General features: G+C 42.4%; 1 pseudogene; it reads left to right on the top strand.

The window, feature by feature from the left end:
* The first annotated feature begins 3,156 nt into the window (after positions 1 to 3,156).
* LOC135966201 (small ribosomal subunit protein eS1 pseudogene) lies at positions 3,157 to 15,150 on the top strand (annotated as a pseudogene).
* Positions 15,151 to 15,262: the final 112 nt, after the last annotated feature.

Raw genomic sequence — 15,262 nt, 5'->3', positions numbered from 1 at the left:
GCTGCCCATAATCAGAAATATCCCACTAATCTGAGGAAAGAAATAAGTCCCTTTTTGTTTTAGGAAATGGAATTTGTTGAATAGCTTGCTTTCATGTCAGCAGAATTTCTTGGGTATTTGTATTTATGATTAATCCTAGATATAAAACTTTTGGAGAAGTTAATTGGGCCTTCCTTTTGGGTACCTGGTACCCACATTCAGCCAAAAAATTTAAAAACCTGGTGGCGTTTTGAATACAGTCTTCTAGAGACAGGCTGCAAATAAGTAAATAGTCAACATATTAAAACAAAATGCTAGGCTGTAGAGGTAGTTGGGAGAGGTCCAATTGAAGTACCTGACCAAAATAGTGAGGGCTGCCCCTAAACCCCTGGAGGAGGACAGTCCAGGTGAGTTGTTGGGAGTAGCCTGTGTCAGGGTGAGTCCAAGTGAAACCAAAAAGGTTTTGAGAAGAGAGATGTAGAGGGATAGTAAAAAAGGCATCTTTGAGGTCTAATACAGAGAAATGGCTAGTGCTGGGAGGAATTCATGACACGAGGGTGTAGAGCTTTGGGACAGCAGGACAAACAGGAACAATAGTAGAGTTGATTTGTCACAAATCCTGAACCAGTCTATAGGAGCCATCCAGTTTTTTAAGGGAGAATAGGAGTACTGGGGGGAGAATGGGTGGGGATTAAAATACTGGCAGCCAAAACTTGGGAGATGATGGGCTTGAGTCCCCATAATCCATTAGGGTTGAGGGGATATTGTGGGACCACTATTTAGTGCTTAGGATCCTTCAGTGAAATGGATTGCAGAGTGGTGGGTAGCTGCAATGGGGGAATTGGTGTTCCATACTATGGGATTTACATGGCTGAGGAATCTGGGATTTAAGTCTGTTTGATGTGGAGTGTGTGAGAAGGGGTTCTGTTCTTGATATAATAATAAATAAGGGTGGCTTTGGTGTAGGTTGATAAATGAATGATTCCTCCCAGTTTGTGTAGGATGTCCCTTCCTAGTAAAGGAGTGGGACAATGAGGAATGACCGAGAAAGAGTGAGTGAGGGTGACTCCCTGAAATGAGTAGTATAGAGGCAGTGTGTTTTATGGGGTTTCTTGTATGCCCTTCATGCCAACAACAGAAATGGATGAATATCCTAATGGGTCTTGATATTCAGTTAATACAGATAGACTTGTCCCAGTATTGAAAAGAAAGGCAATAATCGTACTGGATACTGTCCCAATTACCCTGGGTTCCATAGACTCATTAGACATAAGGGTGAAGGATCCCAGGGATCCTCAGTCATCAGTTGTCAGCACCAACAGTGAAGAGATCCTGTGATGGTTGGTGAACTTTATTATGAGCCACACCTGAATAGGGAAGGTGTCCCCATTGGGGGGCAGTCCATCTTCCTGTGTCCCCAAAGACCACAAGTTGGGCAAGGTTTGGTGGGAGGCCAGGGGTTAGGACAAGTCTTTGCCCAGTGTCCAGGGTTGCCACATTGGAAACTGACTCCCCAAGAGGTGAGGGAGTTTCCTTTTGGGTTATTAGGAGGCTTTGTGTAATTTGACTTTTGGACAACAGAGGCTAGCATCTGGTATTTTAAATGGAGATGTTTCTTTTTAAATTTCTGTTCCTCATCTTTGTTGTTAAAGATACAGAAGGCCAAATTTAGGAGGTCCTGCTGGGGTGTCTGGGGACCCTCCTCTAATTTTTGTAATTTTTTCTGGCTATCTGGGGCAGATTGGGAAACAAATTGGAGGTGGAGAAAAGTTTGACCTTCTTTAGATTCTGGGTCCAAATTGGTATATTTTAGCATAGCTTCAGTGAGGCATGATAAGAAAAGGGCAGGATTTTCCTGGAGCTCTTGTGTAATTTCTGAGTTTTTCATCACTAACTGCCTTATGGGCATTTTTGTCCATGCCTACGAGAAGACAGGTAATCATGTGGTCTCTTCACCTGATGCCATTGTCTCCCTGTTGGTAAGTCCAATCTGGGTCTCTATGGGGGACTGCATCATTGGCTACTGGATTTTGTATAGGGGCTTGATTATGGAGTTCATCTGCGTGTGTTTCAGCTGAATGCCGGATGTGCTATTTTTCGTCAGGAATGAAGGTGGAGGTTAGAATGATATAAATGTCATGCCAAGTTAAATTAAAGGATTAGATTATGTTCATGAATTCCCTGCAATAATGAGATGGATTTTCAGAGAAAGATCCAGGTGCTGTTCGATCTGTGACAAGTCAGACATGGAGAAACAGACATGAACATGAGCAATGCCTTCAGCCCCAGCCACTTACTGGAGAGGGAGAATGGCAGATGTGGTTTGACTGGTTGGAGTAGTTTTTGAATGGGTAATGGGTGGAGCAGGAGGAGGGGCGGGGTTTGGGGCTAAAGGCTTGGGGCAGGAGGGGCCAAAGGGGTGGAAGGAACAGATGCAGGGGGCTGAGAGTACAGAGGGGGTTCATCTACAGGATCAAAAGGGGTTTTGGAGGAAGGGGTTTCGGAGAAAGGAGAGAGCTGGGGAGGGTTTTCATTAAGAAGAAGGATTTCGTGAGGGTTGCAAGCTTGACGTGGGGAGGCTTGCAAGCTTGATGTGGGGAGGGTTGGGATTTAAGGTAGAAGAAAGCCTGAGTATAGGGAACTTCTTGCCATTTGCCATTCCTGGTGATAAAGGTGTCAAGGTCCCTGAAAATTTGAAAGTCAAAAGTGCTGTTTTTGGGCCATCGCCTGTCATTATCTGATTTGTACTGGGGTCAGGCTGTGTTGCAATAAAAAACTAAATATTTTGGCTTTAGGTCTCCCTGTAAGCCAAGTTTGGCAAGGTTGTGAAGGAGACACCCCAGTGGGGAGGACGTAGGAATGTGAGATTGTTTGGCACCATGTAGACTGGTAAGAGGAAGCCAAGGGTGCCTGTTTTTGTTCTAGGCCTCCGCAGACAAAAGACAGAGACCCAGAATCCTCTTTACAAAGAGAAGGGTAAAACTGAGGAGACTGGGCGTCCCCAAGATTTCTTCCAACTTAGTCCCTCTGGTCCTCTGAGCACTGGAACGGCAGACCTGACTTTCCTGGGTACTGCAAGAAAGTCAGGGAAGGCAAATCTTATCAGTTGGCTGGATTAGTGTCTGATGTTGGGTGTTCTGGTTAGAATTGGCAGAGGGTCGCCCAGACTGGAGCCATGTGAGCGAGAGAGAGAGAGAGAGAGAGAGAGAGAGAGAGAGAGAGAAGAGGGAGGAAGAGGGGACAAGGGCTAGAGAGCGAAATACCTGTTGCAGGTGGTTGGAGATGGATTCCTGAGACCTGAGGGTTTTGAGAACCCACCGGAGGGTAGCCCCAGCCCAAGCCTCACAGTCCCCTTCAGATTAGTTGTCCTCCTCATGCAAATTGCTTGAAAAGTGAAGAGAGAGAAAAGACAAGGCAGGTGGCCAGAGGCCCTTAGGAGCCAGGAGTTATCCTGGGACGAGCTGCCATTGCCCAGTGCTTCCTAGGTTGCAAGAGAGCCTCTGCCCCCAACACCGATTCCAGGTTTTGACACCAAATGTAAGGGTTGAAAAAAGAAGACAGAAACATGAAAAGCAGCTCAACAGTCAAAGACAGGTTTATTTTGGAGAATAAACCTGAGAGGGGATTCTGGCTGGTTTAGGTCAGGAGCCTTCTCTCTTATAGACTAAGAGTATTTAAGGGTTTAGGAAGGGAGAGCTTATCGCAGGTTTGGAATGTTTCTGGGTGGAGGAGAGTTTTATTGTGGGGTTGTGATGTTTCTGGTCAGAGGGGGGTTTATCTCAGGGCTGGCATGTTGCTGGTTGGAGTGGGGTTTATCTCGGGGTTGAAATGTTTCTGATTGGAGATGTCATTTGTGGTTTATGGTCATGCTGACATTAGCCATTAGGCTGATGTTTTGGGAGCTGGATTTAGGTGGTTTTTAATCAAGGGGAACTTAAAATGGCAGTGTTTGTCCAAGATGGTGATGCTCCTGCTCTGTCAACAACCACTAGACAAATGCTTCCCACAAACCTCATAAGATCAGGAGTTTGTTTTCCTTAAGGATATTATGCCTGATGAATATAGTTTTCCTTTAATAAGTAAGTCATAAATATTTATCCTTTTAATTTCAGATATTGAGAGGTAGACGCCTCCTCTTACAGAGGCAGATAAAAATAAGCAAAGATGTCATTAGATACATGTGCAAAGGGCGTGAGACAACAGTCCACAAAGGAGGAAATGCAAATGTCTTGAAAAATGAGGAAATGTTCAATCTTTCAAGTAATCATAGAAATGCAGATTGAAATATTGAGATACATTTTTCTTTTTTAAAAAAGATTAATGCTGGTAAGGGTTTACTGAAATAAATGATACCAACTTAAAGCCTTGAAAAATATTTTATCTCAATAGTTTTATTTTTATCCCTTTGCTCATGAGAGAGAGAAAAATAAATAAAAAAGGAGAAAGAGAGAGAGAAGAGGAGTGAGAGGGGAAGAAGAAGGCAGATACGGGACAAAAGAAAAAAAAAAGAAGAAGGAAAAAGCCATTTGAACAAAATTTGGCTATGTCAAAAATAAAGTCAGATCAGGTATAGAACAAGATCCTGGAGATGTCAAACCAAGTGATAAGAAGCCCATTTTACAGGAGTTACAGCAGTTTATAGAGCATAAAGGAGGAATATTTTGACCTGTGTCAGGATTGGCTGTTATACATTAATATTTCTGTGAGTTCAACCTGATTTGTCTAGAGCTAATTGATTTAATTTTACTGATTCATGCTGATAAGAATGTAAAGCTTATGTTTTATGTTTTATGATTAGAGCTAGCCTTTGGGGGAAATAGGGATGACTTAAAGTTTGGTTACTTGGTTATGGGTGATTGGCCTTGGGGTGTATCTTATCAATGGCCTCCATTCTTATTTTTCTTTGACAATCATGCTAATGAGAGATAATAAAAAAAATGAAAGAGCCCTTTTGGCTGCCTGAGTAGCACCATAGTGGCTGGCAAGAACAATCACCAAAGGTGGCAGAAAGGGAGCCAAGAAGAAAGTGGTTGATCCATTTCCTAAGAAAGATTAGTGTGATGTAAAAGCACCTGCTATATTCAATATAAGAAATATTGGGGGCTGGGGATAGTGGCTCACACCTGTAATCCCAGCACTTTAGGAGGCCCAGGCAGGCAGATCACAAGGTCAGGAGTTTGAGACCAGCCTGACCAACGTGGTGAAACCCCATCTCTACTGAAAATACAAAAATTAGTCGAGCGTGGTGGCACACGACTGTAATCCCAGCTACTCAAGAGGCTGAGGCAGGATAATCACTTGAACCCAGGAGGCAGAGGTTGCAGTGAGCCAAGATCGCACCATTGCACTCCAGCCTGGGCAACAGGTGAGACTCTGTCTCAAAAAAAAAACAACTAGCTGGGTGTGGTGGTGGGCGCCTGTAGTCCCAGCTACTCGGGAGGTTAAGGCGGAAGAATAGCTTGAACCCAGGAGGTGGAGGCTGCAGTGGGCCAAGATCGTGCCACTGCACTCCAGCCTGGGTGACAGAGTGAGACTCCGTCTCAAAAAAAAAGAAATATTGGAAAGATGCTAGTCACCAGGACCCAAGGAACCAAAATTGCATCAGATGGTCTCAAGGGTTGTGTATTTGAAGTCAGTCTTGCTGATTTGCCAAATGATGAAGTTAACATTTAGAAAATTCAAGCTGATTACTGAAGATTTTTAGGGCAAAAACCGCTGAACTAACTTTCATGGCATGAATCTTACCCATGACAAAATGTATTCCGTGGTGAAAAAATGGCAGACCATGATTGAAGCTCATGTCAATGTCAAGACTTCCAGTGGTTACTTGCTTCATCTGTTCTGTGTTGGTTTTACTAAAAAATGCAACATTCAGATATGGAAGACTTCTTATGCTCAGCACCAACAGGTCCACCAGATCTGGAAGAAGATGATGGAAATCATGACCTGAGAGGTGCAGAAAAATAACTTGAAAGAAGTGGTCAATAAATGGATTCCAAACAGCACTGGAAAAGTCATAGAAAAGGCTTGCCAATCTATTTATGCTCTTCATGATGTCTTCATCAGGAAAGTAAAAATGCAAAAGCAGCCCAAGTTTAAATTAGGAAAACTCACGGAACTTCAAGGTGAAGTTAGTTCTGGAAAAGCCACTGGGAACAAAACAGGTGGTAAAGTTGAACGAGCTGATGGCTGTGAGTTGTCAGTCCAAGAATCTATTTAGAGTTTAGACTTCTAAAAGTGACAAAGAAAAAGTCCTATTTGTGGGGGTGGGTGGTGGGTGGGGAAAGAATAAAAGAGACAATTCAGGTAAGAAATTGAAGAAGTCTAATAAACATTAAAAAAAACCGCAACCTCAATAGTTATCAGGTATGAATTACAATAACATATACCACCATGTTTTCATGATTGAATTATAAAGTAATAAGGGTGCAGTAACTGTCTTATGTTCTTCTCTCACTTACTGCTGTCATAGTGGCCCTGATTGTTTCTAATAATGCAATTTGTCTTAAACTATATTGTTTTCTGATTTTAATATAGCTATGCTGGCTTTTTTTTTTTTTTCTTTGGTTTGGCATGTCTTTTCCATCTACTTACTTCTTTTTTTGTTTGTTTTTCTTTCAGACAGCTTCTCGCACTGTCCCCCCCGGCTCCCAGGTTCATGAGATTCTCCTGCCTCAGCCTCCTGAGTAGCTTTTTACAGGCGCACACCACCACACCTTGCTAATTTTTTGTATTTTTAGTAGAGATGGGATTTCATTATGTTGGCCAGACTGGTCTTGAACTCCTGACCTTGTGATCCGCCCGCCTTGGCTCCCAAAGTGCTAGGATTACAGGGGTGAGCCACCGCGCCCAGCCTGCTTACTTTCTATTCTATTTTTTTGTTTTTCCCTGAGACGGAGTCTTGCTCTGTCACCCAGGCTGGGGTGCATTGGCACGATCTTGGCTCACTACAACTTCTTCCTCCCGGGTTCAAGTGATTCTTCTGCCTCAGCCTCCCATGTAGCTGGGATTAAAGGCGCCTGCCTCCATAACTGGCTAATTTTTTGTATTTCTGGTAGCGATGGGGATTCACCATGTTGGCCAGGCTGGTCTCAAACTCCTGACCTCAGGTGATCTGCCTGCCTCAACCTCCCAAAGTGCTGGGATTACAGGTGTGAGCCACTGTGCCCGGCCCTATTCTATTCTTTTTTGGCTATTATTTATTTTCAACCTTCCTAAGGTTGAAAGACTAAGATGACTAATACCTAAGTGGAGGTCTAAGACTGCTAAAGTCTTTCAAGTAGCCTGTAAAATGCTACTGCTGTAAACTGATCCTTTGTGTCCCCTGCCAAATTCATAGATTGAAATCTTAAACCCCAAGGTGGTGGTATTATGAGATAATCCGGTCATGGGGGTGAAGCCCTCATGATGGGATTAAAGGCCTTGTAAGAAGAGACACAGCGACTTTCTCTTCAGCCCTCCTCCCTCCATCATGTGAGGACACAGCAAGAGGATGGCCACCCACAAAGCTAGGAAGAAGGCCCTAACCAAGCAGGCAATCATGCTGACACCCTGATCTCGAACACCTACGCTCAGTTAGGTGTAGTGACTCGTGCCTGAAATACCAGCACTTTAGGAGGCCAAGGCAAGAGAATCACTTGAGGCTAAGAGTTTGAGGCCAGCCTGGGCTATAGTGAAACCCCGTCTCTACAAAAAAAGTTTTAAGACTCGGTGCGGTAGCTCACACCTGTAATCCCACCACTTTGGGAGGCTGAGGTGGGGGGATCATGAGGTCAGGAATTAGAGACCAGCCTGGTCAATATGGTGAAACCCTGTCTCTACTAAAAATACAAAAATTAGCCTGGAGTGATGGCATGCACCTGTAGTCCCATCTACTTGGGAGGCTGAGGCAGGAGAATCACTTGAACCCGGGAGGTGGAGGTCTCAGTGAGCCAAGATCTTGCTGCTGCACTCCAGCCTGGGTGACAGAGCAAGACTCTGTCTCAAAAAAAAAAAAAGGTTTTAAAATTAGCTGGTTGCAGTGGTGTGTGCCTGTAGTCCCAGCTACTAGGAGGCTGAGGTGGGAGGATCACTTGAGCCCAGGAGTTCAAGGCTGACATGAGCTATGATCATGCCACTTGCACTCCAGCCTGGGTGACAGTAAGACCCGTTTCTAAAAAAGAAAAAGAAACAGAAAAAAAAACCCAAAACGGCCAGTCTCTGTAACTGTGAGAAATAAATTTCTGTTATTTAAGAACTCCGCCTATGATATATTTGTTACAGCAGCCCAAACTGACTGAGACAACTACTAAGGCATTTAGTTTATTCACCTTTAATGAAATTAGTCTCAAAAAATCTATTGCCCTAGTTTATAGTATCTTTCACCTCCCATTCTTATTTTTTTTGAGAGAGTCTCGCTCTGTCGCCCAGCCTGGAGGGCAATGGTGTGATCTCAGCTCACTGCAACCTCCACATCCCTGGCTCAAGTGATCCTCCTGCCTCAGCCTCCTGAGTAGCTGGGATTACAGGCGTGTACCACCATTCCCAGCTAATTTTTGTATTTTTAGTAAAGATGGGATTTTGCCATATTGGCCAGGCTGGTCTCAAACTCCTGTCCTCAAGTGATCTGCCAGCCTCGGCCTCTCAAAGTGCTCAGATTACAGGCATGAGCCACCATGCCTGGCCTTCTTTTTTTTTTTTTTTTGACTTTTTTTTGGTATTAATTATATTCTTCCTTGCTAGTTTGGAAGTTAAACACGCTATTCGGGTTTGAGGTGCTTTTCTTGCTTTTTGTTTTTTGGGGTGAATTTTTGGTTGTTGTTACCCTATAAGCTGCATTGTGATTACTTAAATTATAAAGTTAAGCTATTTCTTTATCTCCTCCAGAACACAGACCTGTCATATATTTTAATGTTATCTTTTTTCTTTCAAATTTAAACATTACTAAACATTATCATTGTTTTATAGTTAATATTTTATACTTACCCAAAGTCTTTTTACATGTTGTTTCTTCTTGTAGCTTCATTTAGGATCAGTTTCCTTCTAGCTAAAATATATATTTTAGATTTTCCTATAGTAAGGGTTTGCTGGCGAAAGAGTGAGTTTTATTTGTCTGAAAACAATTTTATTTTGTCTTCATTAAAAAAAATTTTAGGGCTGGGCGAGGTGGCTCACGCCTGTAATCCCAGTACTTTGGGAGGCCAAGGCGGGCAGATCATGAGGTCAGGAGTTCAAGACGAGCCTGGCCAACTTGGTGAAACCCCATCTGTACAAAAAATAGAAAACTTACCCGGGCATCGTGGTGCATGCCTGTAATCCCAGCTACTTGGGAGGCTGAGGCAGGAGAATCACTTGAACTTGGGAGGTGGAGGTTGCAGTGAGCCGAGATCCAGCCACTGCACTCCAGCCTGGGCGACAAAAAAAAAAAAAAAAAAAAAAAATTTAACTGGATTTAGAATTCCAAATTTTCAGTTGCTTTTCCTTAGCACTTTGAAGATAACATTTCACTGTCTCGTAGCTTATATTGTCTTTAAGCCAGCTGTCACTAACTCTGCTTCTTTCGAGATGATCTCCTGGCCGGCGTGGTAGCTCACGTCTAAAATCCCAGCACTTTGGGAGGCCAAGGTGGGTGGATCACCTGAAGTCAGGAGTTCGAGACCAGCATGGCCAATATGGTGAAACCCTGTCTCTACTAAAAATACAAAAAAAAGTAACTAGACGTGGTGGTGGGTGCCTGTAATCCCAGCTACTTGGGAGGCTGAGGCAGGGAGAATCACTGGAACCCAGTAGGCGGAGGTTGCAGTGAGCCGAGATCTGGCCATTGCATTCCAGCCTGGGCGACAGAATAAGACTGTCTCAAAAAGAAAAAAAAAAAGATAATCTCCTTTCTCTTCTGCTCTTTTATAATCATTCTTTGACATTGTTCTGAAATTTCATCATTTTATGTCTGTATGTGGGTTTCTTTTCTATGTACATAGAACATACCTATGTACATAGACTGAAACATATGCACATAGGTTTATTAACATACATACATGGTTTACTAACATATATACATAGGTTAAAACATATAGACATAGGTTGTAAACATATAAACATAGACTGAAAAAAACATATAAAGCAAAAACATCACAAGAAGAAACAGGCTGGGTATGGTGGCTCACGTTTGTAATCCCAACACTTTGGGAGGCTGAGGCAGGCGGATCACCTGAGGTCGGGAGCTCGAGACCAGTCTGACAAACATGGGGAAACCCCGTATCTACTAAAAATACAAAATTAGTTGGGCGTGGTGGCAGATGCCTGTAATCCCAGCTACTCAAAAGGTTAAGGCAGGAGAATCGCTTGAACTCGGGAAGCGGAGGTTGTGGTGAACCGAGATCGCGCCACTGCACTCCAGCCTGGCAACAGAGTGAGACTCTATCTCCAAAAAAAACAAAAAGAAGAAGAAACAGATGAATTTATATTCAATCATATTGGAGGATTTGAAAATTAATAATTGACAGAAAATGTTCATCAAGTAGATCTGATATACATGATTTACCATATTTACTACGGCAGAAGCATAGAAAACTGTACTAACAACTGCAAAAATCACATTCTCTTTAAGCACACATAAAATTTTTATTAGTTGAAGACAGATTGGCTGTAAATCAAATCTCAAGAAAATTGACAGAATTAAAATGCGGACACTCTCCGACTATAGGCACATGTGAGAGATATTGTAGGTTCAGTCCCAGATCATTGCAATAAAGCAAATATCACAGTAAAGTAAGTTACACAAATTTTTTTGGTTTCCTAGTACATAAAGTTATTTTTAAACTATAACGTAGTCTATTTAGTGTGCAATGGCATTATGTCTAAAAATATACCTTAGTTTTAAAATAGATCTTATTTTAAAAATAGTTTATCAGTAAAAAATGCTGACACAGAGACACACAAGTGAGCACATGCTGTTGAAAAAATGTCACTGATATACTTGCTCAACACAAGGTTGCCACAAACCTTCGATTTGTAAAAAAATACAATCTAGGAAGCATGATAAAGTAAAATGCAATAAAATAAGATATGCCTATGTTTAATGCTATTAAGCTACAAATAAGACCAAAAAAAATAGCTAAAAATTTTCCTTTATGTGCTAGGAAATAAGAAAGACACAAATTAAACATTTTAAATGTAATAATAAGTATTACAAGATGACAGCCAGCGCGGTGGCTCACGCCTGTAATCCCAGCACTTTGGGAGGCCGAGGCAGGCAGATCATGAGGTCAGGAGATTGAGACCATCCCGGCTCACACGGTGAAACCCTGTCTCTACTAAAAAGACAAAAAATTAGCCGCGTGTGGTGGCGGGCACCTGTAGTCCCAGTTACTTGGGAGGCTCAGGCAGGAGAATGGCATGAACCTGGGAGGCGGAGCTTGCAGAAGCAGAGCTTGCAGTGAGCAGAGATGGCGCCACTGCAATCTAGCCTGGGCGAAAGAGCGAGACTCCCTCTCAATTTAAAAAAAAAAAAAGTAAGCTAAGTAGTGTGTAGAAAGAAATGCATAAACTTGGCCGGGCACAGTGGCTTACGCCTGTAATCCCAGCACTCTGGGAGGCCGAGGTGGGTGGATCACCTGAGGTCAAGAGTTCGAGACCAGCATGGCCAACATGGCAAAACCCCATCTCTACTAAAAAATACAAAAATTAGCTGGGTGTGGTGGCAGGTGCCTGTAATCCCAGCTACTCGGGAGGCTGAGGCAGGAGAATCGCTTGAACCCAGGAGGCGGAGCTTGCAGTGAGCTGAGATCAGGCCACTGCACTCCAGCCTGGGCAACAGAGTGAGACTCTGTCTCAAACAAAAGCAAAAACAAACAAGAAAGAAATGTATAAACTTAAAAGACATATTATTAAGTAATCATTTATAATAAGTCAGAAAAACAGAAAATAAATCCAAAGTAAAAGGAACAAAACAGTTATTTTAAAAGAATACGCAAAATCTGGCAAGAATGATGAACAACAAGAGAGAAATGTGAACATACATTTTACCAAATAAGTTATATGAATGGCAAAAAAACAACATGAAATGATGCTCAGCATCACTTGGTCATTGGCGAAATGTGAATTAAAACCATAAGGAAATATACTTCACACCCCCAAATACCACCTGTACCCCAATAACTTATGGAAATATAATAATAATAATAAACTATATTTCATACTCACTAAAATGACTCAAACTAAAAAGACTAACAATATCAGGTGTGGAAGAGAATTTGGAGCATCAGGAACATTGCCGGTAAGAATGAAAATGGTATTCCTTAGTCCATTTTCTGATGCTATCGTAGAATACTCCAGAGTGGGTAAATTATAATAAAACAAAATTTATTTATTTATTTATTTATTTAGAGAGGGGGTCTTACTCTGTCACCCAGGCTAGAGTGCAGTGGCGCAATCTCAGTTCACTGCAACCTCCACCTCTTAGGTTCAAGGGATTCTTCTGCCTCAGCCTCCCAAGTAGCTGGGACTACAGGCACCACCACGCCTGGCTAAATTTTGTATTTTTAGTAGAGACAGCGTTTCACCATTTGGCCAAGCTGGTCTTGAACTTCTGATCTCAAGTGATCCACCCACCTTGGTCTCCCAGAGTGTTGGGATTACCAGCGTGAGCCACCACATCCAGCCAAAATGTATTTGATAAAGTTCTGGAAACTGGGAAGTTCTTGGATTCGACAAGGAGCTGCATCTTCAGGGGCCTCCTTGCTGTGTCATAACATATGAAGGCATCACAGGATAAGAAGAGTGCAAGGCTGGCTTTTATCACAAACCCATTCTTGAGATAACTTATTCCTTCCCACTGTAACCCCACTAATCTGTTAACTCATGAAAAGATTAATCCATTCATGAGGGCATGAGGGCTGTCTCTTAAAATTCTCACCTCCTTTTTTTTTTTTAGAGTCAAGGTCTTGCTCTGTTGCCCGGGCTGGGGTGCAGTGGCATGATCATGGCTCACTGCAGCCTTGACCTCCTGAGTTCAAGGAATCCTCCCATCTCAGCCTCCTAAGTAGCTAGGACCACAGGTGTGTGCCACCATGTCTGTCTAATTTTTAAATGTTTTGTACAGATGGGGTCTTACTACATTGACCAGGCTGGTCTTGAACTCCTGTCCTCAAGCAATCCTCTCACTTTGGCCTCCTAAATTTCTGGGATTACAGACGTGAGCCACTATGCCTAGCCTGGTCCCACCTCTTAATAGAGTCACAATGGTAATTAAATTCCAACATGAGTTTTGGAGGGGATACAAACCATAGTGGTATGAATACTTTGAAAACAGTTTGGTGGTTTCTGATTATGTGAAAGACAGAGTTACCACATGACCCAGCAATTCAGCTGTTACATACTTCCCCAAAAGAAATGAAAACATGTCCACACAAAGACTTGTATGCAACTGTTCATTGGAGTTTTTTTCATAGTATGTATCTCCCAACTGGAAACAACCAACTGGTGAATGGATAAACTGTTTTACATCCATACAATGCAAAACTACTTACCAAAAAGAGCTACTTTAGATTTTTCTGTTTGTGAGCCAAAACAAAATAGAAACAAACAAAAAACCTATCAATACACATCACAACATGTATGAATCTCAAAAGCATTATGCTGACTAGAGCTGGGTGTGGTGGCTTACACTTATAATCCCAGCACTTTGGGATGCCGAGTAGGGTGGATCACTTGAGGTCAGCAGTTTGAGACCAGCCTGGCCAACATGGTGAAATACATGTTTTTATTTCACTTTACCGAAAATACAAAAATTAGCCAGGCATGGTGGTGGGCACCTGTAATCCCAGCTACTCTGGAGGCAGAGGCGCAAGAATTGCTTGAACATGGGAGGCAGAGGTTCCACTGAGCTAAGATCACGCCAGTGCACTCCAGCCTAGGTGAAAGAGCGGGATTGTCTCAAAAAAAAAAAAAGAAAAGAAGAAAAGAAAAAAGCATTATGCTAAATACAAGGAGCCAGACACAAAACATTATACTATATCATTCCACATTTATAAAATTTTAGAAAAGGCAAATACTGCATATAGTGATAAGAAAGCAGACTGATGGTTAGATTAATGTGAAATATTTTGTCACATAATGCAATGGAAATAACATAAAAATTAAAAAGTCAGTGTCTATCATCAAGATAGATTCTAAGGAAGCTTCTACTGATATTTATAATTTATTGTCTATATCAAAGGCTATTTTATTTGTGGCTTTTTGGAGAGGCCAGTGGAGATTAGAGCTCTGCCAAATTACTCTTTTTGTGAAGCTAATTTGCAATCACATTCTTGTTATATGGAGAAAATCCTTGTTCTTGAAGAGAATTCTCGAAGGGAAGGGACGGTTGCTGTCTTACTCTTCGTCATTTTTCCAGCAGATATCTAATGTATATCCACTTGAAGTAAGTCTTATTTGGGCAGTAGCAATATGTGTCAAGGCACTTAACATTGTGTCAAGTGTCACAGTGCCAAGCACCATGTCAAGGCAGAGGGAAGATGATTAATGATGTATGCTGAAGAATACTGGAGTCAAAGCTTGGAGAATGAGTTGAGTGCTATGGAAACCCTGATGAGAGGGACTACAGTGAGGAAGACCCAGAGCAGCGAAAGCTTTTGCAATCTGGCCAGGAAGACCACTGAATAACTAGGTATCCTGGATGTATGCAGAGGCTCTATAATGAGATTACTCAGTTTATAATTTGGATTAACCTGTCGTTTCTGTGGGCTCACCCAGGAATTTCCCTTACAGTATGATGTAGAGAAATGCCTTTGACCACTCCCCTATCTCTTTATCAATACTAGGGTCACGCCTTCTACCTAGCCTCTTTCTTTCTTTCCTTCTCCCTTCTTCCCTTACTTCTTTTTTTTTTTTTTTTGAGACGGAGTCTTGCTGTCACCCAGGCTGGAGTGCAGTGGTACCATCCAGGCTCACTGCAACCTCTGACTCCTATGTTCATGTGTTTCTCCTGCCTCAGCCTCTCGAGTAGTTGGGACTACAGGGGTGCACTACCATGCCCGGTTAATTTTTGTATTTTTAGTAGAGATGGGGTTTCACCATGTTACCCAGGTTGGTCTCAAACTCCTGACCTCATGTGATCAACCCGCCTTGGCCTTTCAAAGTGCTGGGATTACAAGGGTGAGACACCACGCCTGGCCCCTTTCTTCTTTTTTTTCCTTCCTGCCTTCTTCCCTCCTTCCTTCCTTCTTTCCAGAAATTAGTGTCAGTTCAGCCTGTTTCTTTTTTATTGACTAGATCAGGGGTCAGAAAACTGACCTGCAGCCTGTTT

This window comes from Macaca fascicularis, chromosome 11, assembly GCF_037993035.2.
Source record: "Macaca fascicularis isolate 582-1 chromosome 11, T2T-MFA8v1.1".
Lineage (NCBI taxonomy): Eukaryota > Metazoa > Chordata > Mammalia > Primates > Cercopithecidae > Macaca > Macaca fascicularis.
This window is presented reverse-complemented; position numbering and strand designations above follow the sequence as displayed.